The sequence below is a fragment of the Castor canadensis genome, chromosome 6 (assembly GCF_047511655.1).
Source record: "Castor canadensis chromosome 6, mCasCan1.hap1v2, whole genome shotgun sequence".
NCBI lineage: Eukaryota > Metazoa > Chordata > Mammalia > Rodentia > Castoridae > Castor > Castor canadensis.
The window spans coordinates 72,281,381-72,306,504 of NC_133391.1; the positions used below are offsets into that span (position 1 = coordinate 72,281,381).

General features: G+C 37.2%; 2 long non-coding RNA genes across 3 annotated transcripts in view; one reads left to right on the top strand and one right to left on the bottom strand.

Annotated features, from left to right (window-relative positions):
• Positions 1 to 25,124, top strand: part of LOC141424129 (uncharacterized) — a 105,362-nt gene that overhangs the window by 25,679 nt on the left and 54,559 nt on the right. For both annotated transcript variants that reach the window (XR_012449013.1, XR_012449014.1), the window contains exon 2: positions 9,751 to 9,835. This is a non-coding gene — a long non-coding RNA (uncharacterized lncRNA). The remainder of the gene's footprint in view (positions 1 to 9,750; positions 9,836 to 25,124) is intronic.
• LOC141424128 (uncharacterized) overlaps positions 1 to 25,124 on the bottom strand; it is a 157,010-nt gene that overhangs the window by 8,732 nt on the left and 123,154 nt on the right. The window contains exon 4 of the long non-coding RNA XR_012449012.1: positions 1,070 to 1,121. This is a non-coding gene — a long non-coding RNA (uncharacterized lncRNA). The remainder of the gene's footprint in view (positions 1 to 1,069; positions 1,122 to 25,124) is intronic.

Here is a 25,124-nt window from a genome sequence, read left to right on the forward strand (position 1 = left end):
TTTTGCCGTGGTTGGTGATCTTTCAGGATTAACCAAATGACTGCAGAGTTTCTCTAAGCAAGCATGTGAGTTCTACAAGTATTAATTCCATAACTTCTTAAAAACTCCTCTTATGCAAAACTAGATAAAATTAAAATTCACTATCCAAATTACAATATTTACCACAAAAGACAGAGGAGCAATTAGAGCCTTTACACATAACCAATTTCTACAAATATTTGAATGGTGAAAATTATGTTTTAACATTATTGTGACATACTTGAGCAAATAGGTATTACATTCATAGTATCTAACCTGATTTGAAATGTTAATCAGTCAAAAAGTCTTGCTCAAGAACTGCATCAACATATTCCTGACCAAATGTCAGGGTAGAATGAATGAATCCTAGGTAAGAATAACCTTACAGAGGAGCTAATTTACTGAACATTTAAGAAATTTTACACACAGAAAAACAATATGAATTTGAGCAGCTCTGCTAGATTAAGTGATTTTCATGAAAATCCACTGAAGGGTAAAAAGCCAAAAGGAACCATGCTCCAATACTACTAGACTCCATGATAAACGTGGTGAAATGATTCATTCATGAGGTGCCTTTTTTGGGAGTGGTATGTGATGGAACTTAGCCATATTTCAAAGCAATTGAAATACATCATCCTGGATCTATTCCTTGGCACTGGGTTCAGGAAGTGAATATATATGGTTTCTCCAGCTTCTGCTGCAGTTGAATGCAAAGTGGTTGGCTTTGACTTCAGTCTGAACTTCACATAGCCTTAGATCATTTTCCCCTGTCTGCCCTCGAGAAGGAAGACTGTTAGTGCTTTAACAGAAAATGAAGGCAAAACAATGCAAGATGTTCCCAATATTGGGGAAGGGGAGAGAATTGTGTCAAACGTGGTGAAAATGTATAATGGCCATATGGAGGGGCTAGAGCAGTGTGATTCATAATAGAACAAAAACTGTGCCAGTTTATAAAATCAAAGGGAGATTTCTAAAACAAAACCATTGCTAATGAGGCAGGTAGCACTAGGGGGAACATTTTAAAAAGCCATCCAACAAAATGTCTCTTTACCTCTCAAGGACCTATTTTCTGGTCTCTCAACTGCTTCTGGGCTTCTTCTGATCTAAAGAAAACAAAAGGCAGTGACCAATAACCTTTTAGTTGAATCATTGTCAATTTAGCATGCTGTATAAACATCTTGATTTTCTATGTAACAAATAATGGGAGGGGCACACTGCCTTTTAGGTGGTTTTAAGGTTCTTTTGAAAAAAAATTTTAAGAATGTGCTTTCAATAGCATTTTCCTTTTTACAACTATCACTTATTAACTACTCTCAACCCAGGCCAGATAATTCACCCATATTTACCTATGTGTATACATGTGGAACACATATACTTCTTATTCAAAATAGTAAGGAATTTGGAATCTTTTGGACGTGAGTGAACAGAAGGCAGTTTCTACCAATGCAATGGCCTCAAAAGACATGGTCCCCAAAATTTCTTATACTAAAGTTTGAATAAATAGAATTCCATTTTCAACTTAACATCCTCTCCCTTTTGTTTTTATTTTTGGTCGGAAAAATTTTTATCTAGCCCACTTGTTCACTTAAGTTTTTATTTTTGTGAATGTGCTTTGTTTTATCATGTAGGTTGTAGACAACAGGAGCAAGCTTCAGAACTCTGAAGACTTTTCATGTTGGATGGTATAACTTTAGCACTCTGTCCCATGAGAATCAATTTAGCATGACTCTTATGAATCTCTACAAAGTAGGTGAAAATAACAGGGCATTACGGTCATGATTTCCATTAAAAAGGAGGTGCACTGAAGAAACCCAAGAGACAATATGTCATAATGGTTCTGCCCATTCTACTTCTAAAATGTGTAGTGAATCTATTCACTCCTGATTCTATTCTCTCCATCTTCTCCTACATAGCCTCAGTCAAATCCAGCCATTATCATATAACTATAGTAACCGTGTCCTGGTGAGTCTCCTTCTGTTATGACTTGAATGTTGGTGACTCTCCCAAATTCATGTTGTGAGATAATCTTACTATGTTGATGATGACAAGAGGGACTTTTTAAGTGAGATTATACCTTACAAAAGAGGTGCAAAGGAGCTTCTTGACATCTTTTTGACCTCCATTCCTTCCAGCATGTAAGAACACAGTGTTTTCCTTCTGGAGGAAGCAGCATTCAAGGCACCATCTTAGAAGGAGAGACCCACCCCTCACCAGACATGATCTTGGACTTTCAAGCTCCCATAACTGTGAGAAATAAATTCTTATTATTTGTTAATTACCCAGTCTAAAGTACTGCTGAATCCCCAGCAACTGTCAGAGTACCTGGCAAATAGCAATAGCTCAATAATTATTTGCTGAATGAAGGAATAAATGAATGAATGAAATGTACAACATGAAGCACTCTGAAATAGTTATAATAATTTATTGAGTCAGACACTCCCCTGCCAGGGAGATAGAAGAAAAAGTAGTGGAAATTGCTAAAATTCATATTATCAAATGATGACTCACCCAGTTAAAAGTACAGGCTGTCAAGAGTAAAGAAGGTAAAAGAATTAGGCTCACTTTACTGACCATCAAGCGAGGATTCAAATCTAAGCTGTCTGACTCTAAAATACATGGTCTTGTCACTAGCCATAAATGGACAGATATATTTCACTTAAGACAGTATTTCATAGCAAAGCAGTTAATATTATTCCATAATTATTAAAAATATCAAGTCTCAACTTATTATTCATGATATGAGAATCACATTCTGTTTTTAAAAATATTACATCTTTTTCTTCTGCTGAAATTTTTCCAAGTGACTTGCCAAACCATGAGTCAGTAGGATGTTTAATCCTTAATGAAATAAAGTAATATCTGTAGTGGATTTCCTTTGTTATGGCCCACAAAGACATTCAAAGAGAAGATAGGTAAAACAATAATGTATTTAGCTTGGAATAAGAAATGAATTCTGGGAAACCAATCTAATTGCCTAATTGGAAGTTATCCCAGATTTTTAAAAGCTATTTTTTAAAAGGAACATGCTCTAAGAAATTAAATGGCTACATGCAAACCACAATGATTTTACCTGTGACCTCAAGATGACAAGCACAATTGTATGAGAGGTAAATTCTTTTTCTGCATCTAGAAGTTCCTAATTCAGAATCACTGCAGCTGTCTACAGTTTACATTTACTCAGTGGATATGAATGCTGTGTGTGTGTTCAATTATTCATATTATCAGCTCTGGTCAGTTTTATTCTGCCAGGTACTTTGCTAAATTCTTCTTATATTATCTCTTCTTTTTCTCACAGCTGTCCTGTTTCTCCCACTCAATATATTGTGAAAATGAGCCTTAGAGAAGTTAGGTGACTTGGCCGATGCCATACAACTAACAGGTACTAGAGCTGAGACTCAGTTCCATGTGGTGTGACTTCAGAACCCAAACTAAAAATAGTTCCTATATTTTCCCTAACTTTGAGAGGTGTTGAAGTGTAATGCCACATTCTCACAGTTGGGAAATACGCTCTTTTTAAATGGAAAAAAACCCCTAAAGTCAGCTATTTTATTTTGTTTTTATTATAATGTTGCTTATTACAAGTATAAACATAAGTCTAGGTTCATGCTTTTATACTTACAACTCATATGAAACTGTCAAACCAAAATATATTTGTAAATTAAGAAGAAAACCAACAAAATTCAAATTAACACAACTTAATGGAGGGAATGAATCTCATTTTACTGAAACTAATCTGTCACTCAGCAGGGATATGGTTGTGATTCTGTGCTGGGAATTCTTTTCCCAGCTTGCCTTTAGAACCATGGACCACAAAGATTCAATGCATTACCAGTTTCTCCATTAAAAGTACCAAGACTTTCCTTTGTGAGGATACATTTGCCTTCACACAGCTCAAGCATGAGATTGACATACTGGGCTTCTCTCTTCTCTTTATGCTGTGACAATTAAAATAGCACCACCGAGTGCCAATGGGAAGATAAACACAGATGTGAATATTGAAATCATGAAGCACACATCATAGTTTAGACAAGATCATCTGGATATTCGAGAAGTGTTGGTAGTAAGTGTTTAAATTCATCAAAATGAAGACAAAATTTTTTTTTAATTTCTGAGAATTATCAGATCTCAAATATATGTTCATTGGGCATCCCAAAGGTCTGCAGATCCCAGTTTAAGAAACCTTGTCTGGGGTTGATCCATTTGAGTGCAAATGGCAATACCACCAATTTACTAACTGTGTAAACTGCGTAGAAGTTACTTAGGTCTCTGTTTCTGCGACTATAAAATGGAAATTAAAAGAATGTCATTCTCCTAGAATTATAAGGATTAAATTATACAATGCATATAAATCACTCAACTCATGAGGTAAAGGATAAGTTAAAATTTCTATAAGTAATTTTTCAGCATTGTTCATATTATTATTAAGTGATTATACTATACTAAGGAAAGCACATATGAATACAACTGACACCCCAGGCGGGAAATACTTTGTGTCTTAATATATAAAGGGCTCTTTTAAATAGATAAAACTTTCATAATATAGGTTGAATATGCTTTATCCAAAATGACTGGGACCAGAAGTATTTCAGATTTCAGATCTGGGGATATTTGCATAGACATGAAATATCTTTGTGATGGAACTCAAGTCTAAACCTGATGTTCACCTGTGTTTCATATACACCTATGCATGCCTGAAGGTAAATTTAAGCAACACTTTTAGTGTACCCTTGTGTAGACTGCAACCTGTCACATGAGATCAGGTATAGAATTTTCCACTTGTAACATTTTATTGTAACTCAAAATGTTTCACCTTTTGGAGCATTTTGGATTTCAGATTTTTGTATTAAGAATGTTCAACCCATAGCAAATGTATACATCTGGTAAGTGGCAAAACTAGGATTCAAACCCAGGTAGTTTGGTTCTATAGGTTTTGCTTTTGAGTCTTAGAAAGAAATGTAAAGGGTAAATTAAAAAAAAAAAAAGGAACACTGGTAGTCAGCAGAACTGGTCTGTCTTACTCTAAAACCCACACACTTGAGCACTGCTGCCTCTTGTAGCAAATGCCACAGAAGCTGAACTGTAAAAGTCTGGAGCATTTATTCTTTGTGACAGATATGGCTGTGGCTGTGGGACTCCTCCCACTTCATGTGCATTACTCTAAACAGGAAGCTAGCACCCCCAAGTACTGACCACTTTGATCAGCCAGGGGATCCACACTGGCCTTTCATTGCCCTCTTCAAAACCTTTGCTTGTCCCAGAACAAAGCTGAAGAGATAGGATTCATTGTCAACATTTTAATATCAGGAAATATTATATAACAATGTAGGTTTTGCCATGTCCTGAAAAATCAGTGTCTACACTTTGAGCCTGAACTTCCACATGAGGACACCTGAGCAAAGCTGAGCAGCAAAATGGACAGTGAGCAACATCCTGCCGTAATCTCCTCCTTAAAACCTTCTTTTGCCCCCATTAAAGCCTGATTCTTATAGGGATTGAATCAAGACACTCCTAAAGCACTCTAATGTATGCCAGCTGCTATTACTAAGATGGGTTTTTGTGGTTTGGCTTCAGTTCCCAGCCCTTTTCAGAATCTGAGACCAGGAAGTGTGGTAGATTGCAAAAATGCCCACTAATTTCCCCTTTGGTTGCTGGCTCACTCTGTTGCATTATGATTTTGTCAGTCCTTTAAAAGAGATCAGGAACCACTCTTTCCACTCCATTAAACTGGGCTTGGCCTTGTGACTTTCTTTGGCTAATAAGAATTGGCAAATATGCTGCAAACAGAGGTTTAAAGGGTATTTGTGTGTTGAGGTCTGCTGCCCCATCTCTCTGCTTAGAACCCTGGGCCACCACAAAACAAGCCCCAAGTAGCTTGCTGGAGGATGGGTGAGAGGGAGGGGCCCAGTCAAGCAGAGACCATCATAGCTTGGTAGGTCGATTAGCCAATCGAATCAAGAGAAGTAAGAAATTGTTACTGTGTGGGATCACTTCTTGGCCTTCTGGCTAAGATCAAGTGTAGAAATGATTACTGTGTTAAGGCTTGTGGGTTGACCCTCACACAGTAGCAGGTAGCTGACAAGGAAGCAAGGGTTTTAGTGCCCCATGCAACAGATTCTGCAGCGTGAACTATAGTTTCCCTGAGGGTCTTCAAATTAGGAATTCTCTCCCCACAAATAAAACCTAAAATAAGTTTACTCTTCTACTTTATTTAAATATCACTAGCTGCAAAAAGGACAGAAATGAAAAATCAATAGAAATATTTAGGGTGTTTATATAAATAGAACATGAGCACTAAGGTGAATACACAGAAACCCAAGGTAAATATAGAAAAACTTCTTACAGAAGTCATAGAATATATGAAAAATGCACGTAACCATACTATCGTAAGGCCATTTCTTGATACTTTCCCAAAATGTCAGTATTTTAGTCATGTGCATAGGAGTTTCCTTTTTGCAAAATTACCAAGATGGTAATAATAACAGCAACAATAATAGCATTTATGCTGAGCTCTTACATACCCAGTGTTTTTCTAAGTAATTTTATGTGGATTTTCTTCTGTAAATTTTACAAAAACTCTAAAAGACAAGTTCTATTAGTATGTCTATTTTGCAGATAAAATAAATGAGTTCAAAGAGCTTGGGTAACTTCTCCAAAGTTCCAGAACGGGAGCTAACCTTCCATTTGGTTAAAGATCACGTTATTTACTGATACACCTTACTGTTTTTCTTGTGAATGTAATTATACTAATCAAAGGGCTCAAATTTTATAGATTCCAAAAGATTATGGGAATCTCAACAAGAGGCTTTCCCTATTTTATTTCTTTAGCAGTTTCCCACTCACTCTCTTAGAACTTACTGTCCTGCTAAACAGAGACACTTCTATTCCTACCCACCAGGGGGCAGTCAGAGCCAGAGTTTGCTTCTGAAATCCAATTTCTTTTCTGAAGGTTCCTGCTGCTTTCCTTACTGGTGGTTGAATCTTCACACACACACACACACACACACACACACACACACACACACACACACACATAGAAAGACAGAGAGAGAGACAGAGAGAGACAGAGACAGTGAGAGAGAGATTTTTTTTTCTTTTGAAAATTCTTAGAGCTGTCTCAGCTTTGCAGGTCAGTATTCTTTTCCACGTGATGCTTTGGAAACGTGGCTGAATAATATACCAAAATACTAGTTTACTCTGTGGTCTGGCACTAGTGATTCACTTACCTTTGGAAATTACACAGTTCTCTGGATCATTTATGTAATGCAATGATGAGGTTCGATGAGTTTTAAGGATTTCTCTAAAAACTCATTTTCCCATGACTTCTAATGTAGAAGGTGACATGAGTCTTAACACCATGCAAGCAAAAGTACATTAAAAATGTCACATTTGTTGCTGTTCCTAAATCAAATTAAGTATGTCTGAGTTCCCATTCTAGACTGGTGAGAAATTCAATCTGTCATTACTGAGGTTCCACCCAACTCTTCCAGTTACTGAACTGTCCCAAGGGTCTGGGTGGGGGTAGTCTGTTCTTGGAGCTTCTTTCGTACAGATTGCCACAGAGATGTTCATTCTGCAATCCTGGCTGCTCTCCTGAGATCAAGCATCTGCTGCCGTATTCCTTGCTTGGAGGACCCTGGCCTATAGCCCCACTTCCCTAGCAAGTCCCCAATAGCAATCAAAATTTGTGGGAGATGGAAGCCTTTCTGTGGCTGCTTACAACATTATTTCTCTGTTGCTTTTCTCCCTGCATCTTAAACTGTGTTCATGAGCTCAACTTTCACTTAAGGAAGACAGGAAGAAGGGAGAATGAGGAGAAAGGGAAAATAAGAGAATTGTGCTCCAGCAACCTCCACTTTTCGCTTGCAAAAAAGACCCAGGAAATGGAGACACAAAAAGCCTGGCTATCTTCATGAACGGGGGGAGGCAAAGAATAAAACAAAATGTTTGTTTGCTTGCTTGTGTGTTTAAGTAAATAGCATCCTGTCACTTCATACGACAAGAACTGTGTGTGGACAGTGTCTTGGGCTATATGGTATTGTGCAGAGTGTGGGAACTGAGAAGATCCTTCATTCTGAAACAAAAGAGGGAAAATGTACAGGATTAGTTTTTTAAAAAAATGTAGCATGAAGCCACAAGCAAAGCATGTTGTGACCCTTGGATTCACAGCTTCCTGGCTATGGGACTTTAGAGAATACCAACTCTTTCTTTTCCACTGCAGACATGTGTAAATCTAGATCTGGTTTAAATGAATTAGCGAATTGCTTGAAGCTATTTCAGCATCCTACCTCTGTGTGAGGCTGAAAACACTTTCATGGAGTTGTAGCCAAGATGGAGAGAGCTTTTGGAATTGTGTCTTCTTTTTTTGTGAGCCTCCCTGCCCTGTTCCTCTCTCCACGTGTCCACTCTACCTGGTCTACACTTGGCCCTAGCCCAAGGTAGAGCCCAAAGTCCTTATATGAGGCCAGGCCTGGGGTGGAACCAACCATCCCAATTGTCTTTTCACTATTTCAAGCCTCCTCTTTAGGGAGATATAAGAAAATGTTTTCTGGGTGTCAGTATATAAAACTGACAACAACATTCAAACTAAGAAGCGTGTTATTCACCTGGTATTGATCACACTTCTTATTTCACATGGAGAAAGTCCATGCTGACACATTCAGTGGCACTTCCCATGGAAGCATGGTTGCAAACATGAATCCCTTATGTCACCATTAAATATTACTTGTTCCCCACATCCACCATTGAGGTTTTCATCCAGATATGGTGGCATAGCCCTGGAACTGCAGGTACTTGGGAGACTGAAGAAGGAGGATCTCAAGTGTAAGACTAGATCAGGCTACATAGACAGACCCCAGCACAAAAGAATAAAAAATGAGGTTTTCAAGAGAATATAGGACTCCTCACGCAAATGGAGAAACAAAGAGCAAATTAAGAGCTTAGAATAACTAACATGAATGAGTCTATAAAAAAGAACAAGCCTACTGAGGAGGTAGCTCAGTGGTAGAATGCTTGCCTAGTATGCCCAAGGCCCTGGGTCCAAACCCCAGCACTGCAAAAAAAAAAAAAAAAAAAAGAACAAGCCTAGAGCTAAATGCATAGATTTTGAAGTTATATAGCTCTGGCTTTTCAGGCAAGTTATTTGATTTTTCAGAGACTCTGTTGTTTCATCAGTAAACAGATTATAATATCAACCGTTAATGTCTACAAAAAAGTTAAATGAAAAGCACAGATCCACTGAGCAGTCCTGTAGACAGGTGTAGAGAGGTTAAGAGTCCAGGCAACAGACAGGGGACTTGGGTCCAAATCTTCACTCCTTCATTTACCAGTTTCGTGGCCTTGGAAAGCCATCAGTGAACCTCAGTTTCCTCATCTGTACCTTGGTAAAATACAGTTGACCTAATACAGTTGCCTGTCAGGACAATTAATTGAGATGATGAACATATTATCATTTAACATAATAATATAGAGCACAGATGACCACCAAATAGTTATATATTACATTTGAAGTACGTGTTAACAAGAACCCTCACTCAGTATAGGTGTGGATTAAGTAATCATCAATTCCTCCTCATGTATTTGTAAGTAATCAAGCAGACTAACAACTGTCTCTGTTTCCAGAACCATTTTGATTTTCTTTTACATAACTTTTTTTTCTTTGTGGGAGGAGAGAGTGAAGAGTGAGAGACTATAGAAAAGTATGCAACATTTTGGTTATTTCTGTTTTATCACCAGCAAGGCTGGATGGTCAAGTTAGGGAAGCACTGCACGCCCACACAGAGCTGGCTGCTTGGAGGGAGAAGGCTTCTGCACTATGGAGGTGAGTGAAAAACAAAATCCCAGCACAAATCACGCTTTGACGACATCCCTTTCCCAGAGTCGGCACAGTCTTTTCCTCATCTGAAAAAGCAAGAGGAACATTTGGTGTGAAAAAGAAAGACATGTTTGGACAGCGATTTCACACCCTTGCTAAAGGAATTAAGCTGTTCCCCAGAATCGAAAGGCAGAATGGAGACCATCCTTATGCCTGAAAGTCAAAAGAGCGCCGACATTTAAACTCAGTCTTCTGATGCTCAGTTTATAGGCCTGGGTTTCTGTTTTGCCATTTGCTTTTAGTTGGTGAACTTACAGAGCATTGGGATTGTATCCTGTTTTAAAGTTATTTTTCTCAACGAGGTCAAATACAATATGGTGCAGAGAGTCACAGCTCTTATTATCTTTGCTTCTTAAAGATATCAAGAGTGGATTGTCACTATTACAAACATGACTTCCAAAAACATTTATTAATTAATTCAACAGATTCATTAAGAGTTAATTATGTTCATTAGGGGTAATGAATTATTAAAACACAAATAAACAAATTAAAACAATCATATTACCAAGCTTTTAACTACACTTAACATTATAGTATACAGCTCTCCGTTCACGTGTTTTTATTAACATTGACATTTTTAATAGGTGGTGTATCTTGTGCATGTTTACGTGTATTCTGTTTAATTGTAAAATATTCCATGCAAAACATCTTTCTGTGATAGTGTGAGGTTTTCTTCTCTTTAAAATGTATTAATTGCTACTATTCTGGACATACAAAAAGATATCAAGAACAGTATAACAAATATTAGGTGCCCATCACCAGTTAAGAATAAAGCTTATGACCAATTAAGTTGAATTTCTTTTTTATTGTCATATAATAGTTATACAAGAGGTATACACTGTGACATTTACATATATCTTTACCATGTATCTTAATTAGATTTGCCCCCTCCATCATTTCCTCATCCTTTCTTCCTCTTTCTTAGAACAGTTTCAACAGGTTTCATTGTTCTATTTCCATGCTCAAATACAAAATACATCTGCCATTTTCTTTCTCCTTTACCCTTTATGCCCTCCCCTACACGCTGGAACTTATTCTCAATCAGGACCTGTTTTACCTCCTTGTCCTTCATGTTTTTAAGCATGTATTAACAGCTCAGGGTTTTGCCTCGGTATTTCAAACATGTATATATTGTGCACTGAGCAGAGTAACCCCTCCCCATTACTTACTCTTTCTCCATCACCCTGTTCCCCCATTATTCAACAGCTTACAGTGCAATGCATTCTACTATCTTCACACACAGATGGAATGTTTCAGTGCTTTTCACTCTTTACCAATCTCTTTCCCTCTCCTGCCTCCCCATAATACCCTCAGACAGACCCACTAACACAAAACTGCTCTCTTTCCCATATTTATTAGAGCACATATACGTTATACAGTATAATATATATTTATATATAATAAACATAATCTATATTTAAATATTTATGTGTATCTTTATCTTATATCTTTATCTTGCTTCCCCACAAGAGAAAATATGTGACCTTTGATCTCCTGCACCTGCAACTTTGGTTATTTTTATGGCTGTGTAACATTTCATTTTATAAATATGCCACAAATTATTTGTCCACCCATCAGGTGATAGGCGTGCTTATACACATCTCTTAGTTGGTTTGTATGGGAGAGCTCTTTATTGCTAGAAGTGGAATTATAGGGCAGTATCATTTGAGTAGCCTCAACTACATGTTGTCAGATTGTTCCCCAAGGGGCCAAGGGGTTTTATCAGTTGATATCCACCAGCATGTGAAATATCATATTTTTTCAAATCACCCCCAGTTTGAGGATTTTTGCATATCATATGATGTGGTTTGCATTGTAGTTTTAATAATCACATCTATGATTGCTAGTGAGACTGTACACATTATTCTGTTCTTTTGTTTGGGTTTCCTTTACATGCATTGGCTTCATATGATTTATCAGTTTCAAATGTTTTACTAATTATTTTGTAAGTATGTTAAAGATACATAACTGTGTGTGGCACACACACACATTACATATATATGCAAATCTTTCATTGTCATAGTATTAAAAAATCTTTGGTTTCCAATATGTATTGTATATCTTTTTGGTGCATTTTGGTAATGTTTAGAATTTTAGTATTAATATAGTTGAATATATTAATTTTTAATATTTATGCTTTGCATCTTTTACTTAAACACTACAGTGTCATAGCTGACTTGTGTACTTTAAGTGTGTCGATGTCTCACTTTTCACACTCAGATCTTTATCACACCAAGAATTGAGTTTTAGTTCAACATGTAGTAAGGATCTAGTTTTTCTTCACCCATAAGATGTCCCAGAACCATTTGTAGGTAGGATGTCTTTCTCCACTGACCCCAACAGCGCCTATGACTTTCATCCTATTTCTACATCTATATGGTTCTGGTTCTCTACTCTTTATTGTGTTCAGCTGGTCAGTTTATCTAAATCTACCAATGCTATCTTATCTTAATTACTACTATTTTATAATAAAAGTTGATATTTGGTGATAAAAAAATTCCAACTTGATTTTCCTTAAAATTCCTGATTCATACCTAGACATTTGCACTTTACATAAATTTTAGAACCAACTTCTCAGATTTCATGAAAGTTTTACTGGTATTTGGAGTACAATTGAATTTATGGATTAATTTTGGAAGAACTGACATCTTTACTATATCGATTCCTCAGTTATTTCTTCATTTATTCAAAGCTTATTTAATCTTCCAGCAAAGTTTTACATTATATCTTTTAAAAAATTAACAACATATCAATTATAAATATTAATGGAATTCAGAGTGGTATTCCATACATCTGTATAGCATGCACTAATCAAATCCAACTTCCCTTTTTCTAACCCCTCCTTCCCAATATGTAGTAATCGTCATTCTATTGCAGATCAACATATTTTAATTTCCATATATGAGAGAGAACATGTGGTACTTGTCTTTCTGTGTCTGGCTAATTTAATGTAATGTTCTATTTTGTTGCAAAGGACAGGATTTCATTCTTCCATATGACTGAATATCACTCTATTAGATTTATATATACTACATTTTTTCATTTCTCTTGATGGGCACCTAGGCTGATTTCATATCTTAACTATCATGAATAATGCTGCAATAAACATGGGCATATATGTGTCTATTTGGTATGCTGATTTTATTTCTTTAAGATATATATACAGAAGTAGGATAGCTAGATCATAGGGTAGATTTATTTTTAGTATCTTAAGGAGCCTCAGTACTGTTCTCCATAATCAGTGTACTAATTTATATTCCTACCAAAAGTATATGAAAGTTCATTTTTCTCCACATCCTCACCAGCATTTGTTATTTTGGGTTTTAATAATAGCCATTCTAACTGAGGTAAGATAATATCTCATTGTAGTTTTTATTTGCATATCCCTGATGGCTAATGATATTTAGTATTTTAAACTCATTTATTGACCATTTGTATCTTCTTTTGAGAAGTGTCTATTCAAATCATTCACCCATTTGTACATTGAATTACTTGGAGTTTTTTGTTGTTAAGTTTTTGAGTTCTTTATATATTCTAGATATGAACGCTCTCTGTCAGATGAATAGTTAGCAAATATTTTCTCCCACTCGTTAGGTTGTCGCTTTGCTCTGTTGATTGTTTTCCTTCGCTGTGCAGAAGCTTTCTGGTTTGATGTACTCCCACTTGTAATTTTTGTTTTTGTTTTCTGTGTTTGTGGGGTCCTATCCAGAAAATCATTCCTTATACTAATGACTTTAAAGTAGATTCTTTATGTTTTCTTCTAGTAGTATCAGAGTTTCAGGTCCTTCATGGAGATCTCTGATCTGTCTTGATTGTTGTATAGGATGGGAGTTGGGGGACAAATTTCAGTCTATTGCATGTGCGTATCCAATTTTCTCACACCATTTGTTAAGAGGCTGTCCTTATGATTTGGACTCTTGTTGAGAATCAGTTGTCAGATGTATGAGATTATTTCTGGTATTTCTTTTCTTTTATTCCAATACCAAGCTGTTTTGGTTACTATGGTTCTGTGGCATATCTTGAAATCAGGCATTATGATGCCTCCAGCTTTGTTTTTTTGTCTTTTCTTTGTTCTTGTTTTGTTTTTTAGGGGGACTTTGTTCGATAGTACTGGGGTTTGAAATAAGGACATCCTGCTTTCCAGGCAAGCACTCTACCACTTAAACCATGCCCCAAGTTCTTTTGTTTTAGTTTATTTTTCAGATCGGGTCTTGCTTTTGCCTGAGGCTGTTTCCTGCATAGTAGGAATTATGAGTGTGTGACACCATGTCCTCATCCCAGTTTCCCTCTTTTTTCTCAAAAATGCTTGGCTATTTGGGATCATTTGTGCTTTCATATGGATTTTAGAATTTTTTTTCTAGTTTTGTGAAGAATACCATTGGTGTTTTGATGGAGATTATACTGAATCAAGGCCTTCATCACTATGCCTCTGTGGGAAGGGCAGCAGTGGAAATTGTGGTATTCCCTCTCTGCCCTGTCAGTGACAGGTGCCTGAACTCACCACAAGGTGAGGGGTGGCAGGAACTGCATAGGACATACCCTCAGTGCTGGCACTGGCAGAAGAGCACATGTAGCTGTCCTTGCTCTTGGTCAGAGAAGACAAGTTTTCTGCCTGTGGTTATCAAGGACAGGACCTCCAAGTCACAATGCATATATTGCAGGGCACCCAATGGGTCCAGGCACAGTCACTCTGCTTGGCCAAGTTGATTTCATAAGGCAGCTGCCCTCAGACAAGGGCAGTGGAATCTCTGAGGAGTCCCAGAGATGGGAATATGCAGGGCTGTGTGACCCCTTAGTGGTCCAAACTCAGACAAGAGAGCTCAGTTCCCAAGATGACTCCTGGCTATAGCACCCTGGGCTTCACTGGGAGATGTTGTGAGATCCTTTTCCAAATCAAGGCTTTAGGGCAGAGTTTGGGTTACTTATCTACATGAACTATAAGCCCATGAGGACTGTGAAACTTCCCAGTAGCTGGGATTGCCAGGATCTGTACCAATGGACTTTGCGAGGACTCTTCGTTTCGCCTTATTCCTGCAAAAGGAAGACTCACCCTCCCTCAGTTGAGAGCTGGAGTGAAGGACATATCCCTGATCTCTGAATCTTATAAGGCTCCAGTCTCTCTTTTGCTGATTTCCAGTGTCCTCCCACAACCACTCACCTCAAAATTCAGCTATTTACTGAATAGCTTGTGGAAAAGGAGGTGAGTGTGTGCATCTCTGTTCTGCCATCTTGGATCCACTCCTAATATGTCCTCTTTTCCCTGATCATCTGCAACTTGCTGAGTGTGCAAAATTAGGAAGCAGAAGCTATTCGCAAGTTTCACTGTTACTGAATATAGGCTGTCAGATATATTTCTAAAATTACATATTATCTTACTATTGGAGTTACATTTTCTAAAGGTTTTATTTCTAATTAAATAATGGAAATAAAATTATTGTCTATTTACCTTATATGCTGAAACCTTGCTGAATACTCTTACTAACAAAGCTTGGTTGTGTATATTATCTTTGGTTTTCCTATCTCACTTATACAATGTTCTTTCATGTAACATTAAGTAATATGAAAGTTAATTAGAGGAGATCCTTAAGCTGATTAGGGAAATTCTCTTCTATCGTTTCTGTGTTAACAACTTTATTATGGATGGGCATTGAATCAATTTTTATTTAATTCCTAGTTTTGCTGCATCTATTAAGATGCAGAAGAGATTGACCTCTTTTAATCTCTTAACAAATAGCATGAAATATGTTAATTTCCTTACATTAAACAATTCTCACATTCATGGAAAAATCCTAATTTAGACACATAAGACAATATTTTTATGTAGTGCTGTTTTAAGATGCATTGTATTCATAGTATATTTGTATTTATAGTCATAAATTCCATCACCTGTTAGTTTTCCTGTTCTCACTGTTCAGATTTCAAGGTTATTTACTTTCCTTGAAAATCTTAAATATGTTACTTCACTTTCTTCTGAAATAAAGCATTGAAGTTGAGAATCTTGATAGTTATTTGATTTTATTCTAAGTTAATAATTCTAGCAAATGTATACCTTATTCAATAAACAGAAAAAATACTCTTGCAAAAATCCAACACCTTGTCATGATTTTTAAAAAACTCAACAAATAAAACATAGAAATTTCTCACTCTGATAAAAGAAATCTACAAAAAATCCACAGTTCCTATTATACTGAATACTGAAAGATTTAATTCTTTCTGGCTAAGATCAGGAACAAGCAAAGTGATTGACCTCACAGTTTCTATTCAACCTTGTACTAGAAGTCCTAGCCACCACAATTAGGCAAAAAAAAAAAAAAATACAGACATTCAGATTGCAGATGATATGATCTTGTATTTCAAAAATTCTAAGGAATCTATAGAAAAAGCTATTAAAGATAATAAACAAGCTCTACAAGGTTGTAAACTCTAAAATCAATATGCAAAAATCAATTATATTTCTTCACACTCCCAATGAATATTCCCAACAATGAAATGATTTCACTTACAATATCACTTTAAAAAGTATAAGTTAAGTATAAATATAATAAAGAAGTACAAGTATTGAACACTGAAAACTATAAAACGCTGTTGAAATTCAAGACTTCAATAAATTGAATGATAATCTATATTCATGGATCAGAAGATATAAAATTCTTAAAATGTTAACACTCCCACAATTGATCTATGGAGTCTGGGTTGAACGGGCCAAAGTAAAGTATACTCACAATGCAGATACATTGAGAAATCCCTTTGAACATCAACTTAAATATTAATAATGAAAGACAGGACTATAAAATAGGTACACTGTGGGGGGTTACTTACAGGAGGGAAAGGTGAATGAAGGATATTAAGGGGAGGGTATATGGTTGATGGACTTCATATACTGATATGAAATAGAACAAAGAAACCTCTTGCAATTGCCTTAAGTGGGGCAAGTAGGGGGTAAAAGGGGAAAGATGGTGGGGGCAAACTAACCAATGTACAATACAAACCTACTTAGAATTGTCACAATGAATCCCCCCGTGTACAATGAATATATCCTAATAAAAAAGAAAGAAATTGACAAGTTGGCCCTAAAATTCATATGGAAATATCAAGAATCCAGAAGAGCTAAAACAATATTGAGAAAGAACAAAGTGAAATGGCTCACCCCCTACAATTGCAAAATTTGTTCCAAATACAGTAAAGAGACTTGGTGGTCCTGGATTAAGATATATATAGATCAATGGAATTAAATTCAGAGTTCAGAAAATAAAGCCTTATATTTATGATAAATTTATTTTCAACAAGGATGCCAAGACAAGTCATTGGATAAAAGGATAGTCTTTTCAATAAGTGATGTTAGAACAATTTAATAACCATATGCAAAAGAATGAAGTCTGGTCACTGCCATCTACCATATACAAATATTAACACTAAGTGGATCATACAAATAAACATAAACACTAAAATGATAAAAATCCTTAGGAAAAAGTAGAGAAATTCAGAACATTAGCTAAAGCATCAAACCACATTGAATTGCATACTTTAAGTGGATGTCTTGTGTGGTACATGAATTATATCTCAAAAACTATTTCAAAAAGAATGACTGTATCTTGGAGATTATTATTTCTGGGTCAATTTTCTTAGGCACATAGCATGTCAAATTAGTACATTTTTTCAATTTGTTTCAAAAAATTCTTGAATTGTAAGTTTCAGAAGTTGTTTTGAAAGGGAAGTCTGAGAATGTAATATTAAAAGTAAAGAACATATTCAGATAAAAGATGAGAATTTTTAGATATTATATTTTCTTAAATTATATACAGGACTTCATAAATCAGGACTTTTTCAGTTGCAAGATATAGAAACAACAGTAAAATAATAAAAATGGAATTAACAACTCTAAGATTTATTTTTATTTTAGGGATAACTGTAGCCAAAGGTTCATACTTTATCTTCAGTTACCTGACTCTCATCTCCTCTGTTTCCCTCAGTGGTCTTTCTTAGGCTTGTTTCTTACATGTGGTTTTTTTATGGTTTTGGTTTGAACAGTATTCACAAGTTCTGTTGGAAAGAAAGCTTCTTTCCAAGTTTCCTATGAATCACAGAATTTCTTTTTGATTGAATCAGATAGAACTACTTGATCATTGGTTAAAGCACCCAGGGATGCATGCTTAGTTCCAGTTCACATGCTCTCATGTGGAGTGAAGTAAGGGAGGTGTAGTGCCCAAGAAATAGGGACAGAAAAGTGCCTCTCAGAAGACATGGCAAGGAGTCTGGTTAGACAGAAGTAGGCCCTGTCACTAAAGGAATTTCTGCTTATGCTTTCATGTGTGATCTTCCCAGAAGCTTTCTTAGTTACACAGGATTATTCTGCATCTTATTTGAGGGATGAGGATCTCTTTTGGTAAATAATTAGCTTCCCAGTTAATCAGAGATATGGTTGAAAAGCAAGGGTGTTTCCACAACTTTGTTAGGTAGAAGCGCCAGAAAATTTCCATTTTCTATCTTCTACTTTACATATAAGAGCCTAATGTGCCTTTTGGTCTTTCACACACTTGTGGTTTCCTATCTCATACCTTTGCATGATTAGTCTTACTCCTGTTCATCTTTGTAAATGGTTTGCTGTTTCCTCCTGTAGAGGAACTCATACAAGGTCAGGCTCCATGCTTCTCTGACTTAGCATCCAGGCCCCATGCCTCTCTGGCTTAGCTTCTCTACCTTCTGTTGATGTTTTCCTTTTCCATTAGACACTGAGTTTGTGCAGAGGGGTTATAACGTATTTTCCCGGCATCCCCAGGTATATATTAGGCCTTTAGATTCTCAGCAGATGCATATTGAATAAATAAAAGACTAATGAAAGATAACATATGGGCCAGAGAGGTTGGCACATGCTGTAATCCCAGCAACTCAGGAGGCAAAAGTAGGAAGATGCTACCAAAACCAAACAAAAGCAAAAGGACTGGGTATGGGACTCAAATGGCAGAGCACTTGCCTAACAATCACAAGGCCTTGAGCTCAATCCCCAGAAAATCCCCCAAAAAGATAATATGTAATGGTCCAGGAAAATTAGATAATAAAAATTTAGGAACAAAGTATAAAGGCTCAGAGAAGGATAGGCATGATCAAACAGGCTCATGGAGAGGAGGCTTGATAAAACCTTGGTAACAGTGATCTGAATGCTAGATAAAATAAAAAGCACAAACAACTAGGTGTCACTAGTATTTAAGCAAGAGAAAGAAAGAAAAATCTTCAATAGTTTAACAAAAACAGTTAAATGGATTATTCATTTAAAATTTGTCAGGTGGAAAACTATCACCAGAAGCTATTACATTTTCTCAGTAAAAGGCTCACTTATCTTGTAAATAATGACAGCCTTTGTTTGAATAGCACTTGAACATTTGAAAAGCTCTATGGCTATATAAAATCTAATACTCTCATTCAGCCAACTGGCAGGTACTGGGGGCTTACAAGAAACAGTTACTATGGGAAGTACAGAGGCAAGTAAAGCTTGGTCCCTGCCTTCAAGGAGTTGATAGCCTAGTGGTAGAAACAGAGACAAAAAGTTTTACAACACATTGCTAAAAGTCACTATTAAAGAGTCATGTACTCCGGGTGTGGTGGTCCAAAGATGAGAAATCCTCCTTTGGGATGGGGAGAGGGGAAACTTCACAGCGTGGTTGCATCTTATAATGTCATTATAGCCTGGGAAATGGACAAAGAGAAAAAAGACATTCTAAGACAGAGTTACTGATTTAACAAGAATGTGTTTATAGGAAAATTGAAAGTGACTATGACTGCAAATTACTTGACACTTCTCTTGTCCAAAGGTATAGTCTATACCTCCTCTCCATGAATGTGAGAGTTCTTGTGATGATCAGGATACAGAGAAATGACACTATATGACTTCTGAGGCTAAGTCGGAAAGGTGATGTCACTTCCCTCTTTTGCTGGGATTCTGGTGCTTGAATCCCTGAGCTACCAGGCACGGCATCTCATCTACTCTGAGAAAACCACATGTAGTCATTCAATGAGAGCCCAGCTGAGCTCCCCTTCACAGCAGCCACAGCCATTCTTGTGAGGGAGCAGTTTTGGACACTCAGCCCCATCAAGTCTTCAGATGGCCACAGCCCCACTGACATCTCCCTGCAACCACATGAGAAACCCAGCCAGGAAGTGCCCACCTGAACCTTTTCTGAATTCTGGGCCTCCAAGATATCATGAACAAAATAACATGGTTGTTTTAAGCACAGAATTTTGGAGCATAGAATAGGAAATAAGTTCCCCTGGTAAGAGTAATAAATTGGGTGTTGTTTTTGACAAGCTAGTACTCATTTCCTCTTATTTTGGTCAAGGCAGTATGATAAGGTTTTATGTGGGTACCTATTCTTATGACATGTAGTTCAAGTGGGGCTGGCCACATCCCCTGCTTCCTGGACATACACCTGGCCACTATGTTCCTCCTCAGGTACAGTGTAAGTGTTGAGCAAATAACCCACATCAGACTGCTAGGTTTTTGCCTTGTAGCTATTGTTGAAATTAATGGAAAAAGATCCTCTCAGGGATAGGTATGGAGAAAGGAGATAGCTAACTAAGTGAACTGAAATTGCTAGAGACAAATTTGTTGTTAATGGAATGAGCTTAATCAAGAATAAAACCATTATGGAGGAAAGCAAAGCTGAGGATAGAGACAGACAGCTGCCTAATGAGCCTGTTTGAACCTCTGGACCAAGTTTTGCCTGGGCTGCCCAAGGCCTTTCCAGCTTCATAAGCTAAAAGTACTCCCTCCTTGATTAAGCTTATTGAGAGTTTCTCTGTCTCTTGAATCTGAATGATTCCTAACTGCTAAGAAGCATTACAGCTAGGTAAGATCAAGGTCATGAAGGTCTCATACCCAAAGCTGCTAATTTGGTACTTTATAAACCATTGAGAGGTGGATAATGACTTTAATCAGGAGCAAGATGAAGAGTTATACAAGATAACTGTCTCGGTGAGAAGAAAAGGACTGATTTTGGTGTTAAACTAGGAACAAAGAGCTTGACTAGGAAAATAAAGCATTCCTCTGGTGAGGAACTCATGTTGTCTGAACCAACACAGCTGGTGGAAACAGAGAGAAGGAGAGTTGAGAGAGATTGAAGACCTGAAATTAACAGAATTCAGAGACAAATTGGGCATTGGGGTAAGGAAGAGGAAACAAGAATGACTTCTGGATTTTTGGCTTATATACTGTCAAGTTTTGTGCCTAAAGAAAGAATATTGGCTCCATTTTTTACCTGATGACACAGACTCAGAGAGGTGAAATGACCTGTGCACAGTTGTGTACCTAGTAAGAACACAGATACCCAGGGGTGCAAGGCTCTGGGTCACTGAAGATGCCAGGTTCATTGCATCTCCAGGAAATCAGTAAAGGACATGGGCTACTTGTTTTTTCAGCACATCTGAGGAAAGCAAAGTCATTAATGATTTATTTTGGTCCCTTGCAGTGTCTGCCTTGCTAGCAAACAAAATCTCAGCAGCAGGGAATTTGTAGCGTACAGGCTTCCTTGGCTGACTTATCAGTGTTTGTGAAAGGTACAGATGACTCTGGTTGCAGCCTTTTGGCATTCCAGCTTCAGAAGCTGATTACAGACACAGAAGCCTGAAGGGAGAAGAAATCTATTTCCCAAGATGGACTATTGATTTGTACTAAAGATCAGAAAGGTGCGACTTTTCAATACATTCAGCAGGATTTGGGGCGTTTTGCACAGTGGATAAAGAGACAGGCAAGTTGTTAAGGAAGGGATGGCCTCATTAGGAAGAGAAGTTAACAGGAAATCTCATTCTTAAGTCAGGTATGAAGAGGTCTTGAACCTAAGACCAGGGAATCAGAGAAGAGAAGGTAGCAAGCTGAGAGATGAATGCGGTTCTCGTGCATTCAGTTTGAATGGATTGATCTCATTTGTCACAATTTTTTAAATACTTTAATATATTTTGTACACATTTAAATGTCTACTTTTTCTAACTGCATTACCAGTTTAAGACTTTCACCATCTTTAAGCTGAAATTATTTCATATGTGAAATGAAACCAGTAATACTTTTTGTCATAAGGTTGCCAAGAGCAATAAATGAGATAATGTCATCAGTGTGCCTAGCCTGTGCTTGTGTGGACTCTGCACAGCTGATTCTTCTTAACTATAAAATGGCCCATCCTCCTCAGTAAGCTTTTACTTTAAAATATTTCCATAAATAAGAATCTTCTGCCGGAATGACTTATCAGTATCTGTTTAGTAGGTGTTAGGTAGCAGGACAACTAGAATTGTGTTCATTCGGCAAAGAACACTGAGGGGTTGTGTGGGTTGTGACAACTTGCCTCACTATCAAAGGATGCGAGATGGGGACATTTCTCCAGAGACCCCAGGTAAGATGTGCAGTGTTCTCAGCCACAGCCACAGCATTTTGGTCTTCTCCACTGAACATGGTCATTGTTACCAAATGAGAAAGCTGATACCCCGAAATTGAGAAAGAGCTATCCAAGACGGGGCTACTGGCAAAGAAGAAGAAAGAGGCCCTGTGAAGGCTAGAAAAAAAGCACATCTGTTTGGGCATGGCTCACTGGAGAAAGATTAGAGGAAAGGGTGCCTATGGGCTGGTGGAAAGGCCTTAAAATTTGGATCAAATGGATTTCTGCTTAACTTACTCCTCCACTTACCACCTGTGTGACTTTGTGCAAGTCTGATTCTTCAACTCTAAAATAGAAATGCCTTATTAGATCATCATCATTAGTATAAAATAAATGTTTTATGAAGCGCCCTTCCACTACAATTCCTTAGAAAATGCTCAATCAACCTAAGGATTGGTATTGAGGTTGTTTTATTTTGAAGCAACCCTTTGGTAAACACTTACCTGTAAGCAATACTGTTTGCAAAGGACATTTCCTACTCTGGAGGGGCTTATGTTATTTCCAAAAGGATGTATGAAACCAGAGATAGTTTGACAAAGGTTGGAAATCAATCCATTTAGGTCAGCTATTTTGAATGAGAAGGTAATGTAATAACAGCCCATCCTTGCTACTGTCTCAGTCTGTACCAAGTCTCAGGCTTAATGTATGAGATAGAAATAAAGCAATTGATGACTGATTTGAAGATGGAACAGAGGTGAAAAATATCTGGTATAAGTTAAATAATAAAAACCAACCATCAGTTAGTGAAGATGTATTCTTACATTTGGGAGCAGCTGAGTTGCATCCTGATTTGTTGGATGAAGACTTACACTCTGAAGGTGAGGGGACAACTGATTGGAGACACATCGCCCTACCTATTCTGACTCAATATAATGTCCCACTTACTATGTGTGTAGGGGGATTTATTGAATTTCACTCTTACTGGGTTCTGAATACAGAACAGCCTGACTTCAAGTTATCCATTACTAGTGAATAACCTTACATGAGTCATTCAAATAATCTGTGCTTCAATTTACTTATCTGTAAAATGGAGATATAATAGTAGCATGGGTGCACCCTGTTGTGAGGATTCAATGAAATTAATTTACAAAGTGCTTAAACTGGTGGTTAGCATTGGATATGTGCTCAGTAACTAAGTCACTTTTAAAAGTTGCCTTCTCAGAGAATCCAATGTCAGCCAAAGCCTTGTAAACTTCTGTGTTGATCATATTATGTAAGTACTGTCTATTTCCATGCCTGATATTTAAAATGGGAGGATGTGAGTTATGGAGGCATCTTATTTTTAACATGGCAAGGAAGGGGAATGTGGCTACCAGGATACAATCTTAAGGGATAAAACTCTACTATCTTAGCTGAAAAGTGACCTCATCCTTCCTAAGTGACATTCAGCCTTTTTTGTTTATTTGGTTTAAATAAATTTTGTACTTTAGTGTTAGATTTACAGAAATGTTTCACAGACAGGATGGAGAGTGTTGTCCACCTCATACTCAGTTTGCCCTATTGCTAACACTTTGCTTCAGCATGATACCTTCATCACAGCTGGTGACCCAGTAGTGACACATTACTCTACTGAACTTGCTACTCTATTTGGACTTCATTACTTTTTTCTCACTGTGCTTTTCATGTTCCAAGATCCCATTCAGGACATTACATTACATCCAGTCACCATGTCTCAGGCTTCTCTGTGCTCTGACTGTTTTCTCTTAGACTTTGTTTGTTTGCAATGGCCTTGGCAGTTTCGAGGCACACTGGTCAGAATGCAGAATGTCCCTCTTGTTGGGAAATTCCTGAGGCTTTACTCATGGTTACAATGAAGTTATGAACTTAAGGGAAGAAGACCACAGGTAAAGTGTCGTTCTCATCACATAACATTGAGAGTGAATACTATGAACATGACATCACTGTTGATGTTGACAAGGAGCCTGGTGAACTAGTATTTGGGGATTTTCTACATTGTAAGGTTCTTTTTTTTCCTGCCTCTACACTGTACTTCTTGGAAAGGAGTCACTAAGTGTAGCCATCCATCCAGGATAGAAAAACACCCTTTACAGTAAGATGGTAATAATAGTAATAGTAACAGTAGCATTTGTGAACATGTTATATGTCAAGGGCTTTGTTAATCTTCTCACATATTAATTCACTTAATCCCCTCAACAACCACAAAGAGAGACCACAGCTCTAAGAAGTGACCTGCCCAATGTCACCCCCACTCATAACTGTAAGGGATTAGTCTCAAATGCAGGTGCCTTTGATTGCTTACCTCCTTTCTATCAGTCAGGTTTCTAAATCCTCTGCTTTGAGTTGTCAGTCTAGTGTTGATGCTTTCTATCTGGTGGATCCAAGTGTTTCAAGTACTGATATTAGTCTTAGTCTTCTAGGCTCCTGGGTGACTTTGGTTAGTTTTCAGTCTTCTTTATGATGAGGCCTTTCAGATATGCCAGGGTGAACTTCGTTCCTTCTGTCACCATGGATCACTGGACATGGCTCAGAATTCAGCACAACCTTGTCTCCCAACCAGGCTATTCACAAAGACCTATTCTTTCATAAACACACAATTTGTAACGGTGTCATCTTTTGTCTTTCTTATAGCTCTGGTGTTATTTTGCAGTGAGAAGTATCTGGCAGCCTTACTCTTTCAAAAGAACACTAGCTGCCTTTCATCAAGAGTGCTTTCTTCTATTTAGTTCTGAAATCCCTCAAGAGAAAAGAGATAAGTTTTTCCTTATGAAAGTGTCGCAGTAAACATTCCTGGGAGAAAAATCTCTGTGTTGCTATTAGTGACTCTCTGATTACCTTGTGTTTTTAGTATCTGTTCTCCT